Source organism: Oratosquilla oratoria, chromosome 9 (assembly GCF_046742065.1).
Source record: "Oratosquilla oratoria isolate Oo_2021 chromosome 9, ASM4674206v1, whole genome shotgun sequence".
NCBI lineage: Eukaryota > Metazoa > Arthropoda > Malacostraca > Stomatopoda > Squillidae > Oratosquilla > Oratosquilla oratoria.
This window is the reverse complement of record NC_134785.1, coordinates 52,597,556-52,599,292: the sequence shown is the minus strand read 5'-3', so window position 1 is coordinate 52,599,292 and position 1,737 is coordinate 52,597,556.

Here is a 1,737-nt window from a genome sequence, read left to right as displayed (position 1 = left end):
AATGAATCCTTAACAACTCTAAATAAGGACTGAATGTCCAGTGTAGTACACAGTTCCTTCCTGTACCATAAAAAAAAACCACGCCTTCCTTTCTACCATAATTCTCAATGATGTTTGGGGAAACGTATTGATAAGCATGCAGAAAAAAACCCACTGGGAAATAAGAAGCTTAGTCCGAACGTTTTCGTCTATTTAAGACAAGCATATATGGAGATTTTAAACCCTGTGAACCATCAGGACAAAGAACAGAGAAAAAAATTATAAGTTGAATTTCAAATACCGGAAGATAAGATATATACTTGTTGGAAGAATCAGAAACGATTGTGTAGCTATAGAAGACTACATGAAGTTAGTTTGAGAGCCAATCATGTCCATTAATTTCCGTTTTATCTATTTATTTACTTATTTATTTACTTATTTATTTATCTATTTATTTATTTACTTATCTATGTATTCATTTTTCTATATATTTATTTATTTATTTATCTATTTATATATCTATTTGCCTATTTACATAATTGTTAATCTATTTATAATATTAATGTATTTATTCATCTATCTACTTATTTATCCATTTCTTGATCTATTTATTTGCTTTTTTATTTAGCTATTTAATTATTCATTGGAGATTCCATTTTTTTTTCTTTCTTTTTCTTATAGAAACAACCAAAAATACCCTTGATAATTTGTTCTGGACCGTGACTTGCCGTACCAAACGCCAAGGGCTTCTGTTCAGCTTAGCGGCCCCAATTAGGATGAACAAGTTAATCTGGTGGTGATCAAAGAAAAATTTGTCGTTCTTCACTCCACCATCATCTGCTCAAAATAGCCTGGAACTTCAAGATGGGAATCTGACACATTGAAGCGGTTAGCGGAGGTCAGAGACGTTACTTTTTCTTTGTTTGAGTAGCGTAGCCAACATGCAAAGTTCCCCTTATAGACTCGTATGTCCGAGAAGCATCATGCCTCCGGACCAACTCAAGCACGGGACCCGTATTCATTTATTTGATACTTTTGTATATGTATGCTTTCACTCCAATAATTTCCTTTCTCTTGTAAATAGAATCAAAACGTTTCTGTGTATCTCGTAAAAAGGATATATGTATACTACAAAAATTATAAGCTATTGTATACCAACAGCAAATAATTAAGAATCTCATCACCATTGTTGTACATGATATCGTCAGCAGTTTGAACAAACAGATCAGTCATAGAATTTACTTTAAATATCCTAGCTATCTTTATGGATTGCCAGCCGTTTTCATTATACGTTTACCAAATGTGTGCTTAGGGAAGGTCATACCGCGGCGAACTATGTTCTGACAGGTATATTCTGACAAGATAACTGTTCTTTAAAGAATAGCACCAGCCGTTTGCAATATCCATAGTGTGCTTAAGGGAAGGTCATACCATGGCAAACTAAATGTTCTGACAGGTACATTCTGACGAGAACACTACCAGCCGTTGGCACTGAGCACAGAAGTGATCATTCCAGGTGTGCCTAAGGGAACCATACCACGGCGAACTAAACGGTGTGTTCTGACTTCTCTTATGAAAAACTACCCATGCCTTCCTCTCCCTGCTACTCGTTTCAGGCTGGATACTTAGCTTACTTCACAGAGAAGTAACAGTAACCAGTGTAGGTGGTGGTCACTAGGAGCCATTAGATTTCTTCTTCATGGACCAGGAACGAAGCTTACCTTACCACAGCACAATGTGTTTACCGTGGAAGAAATG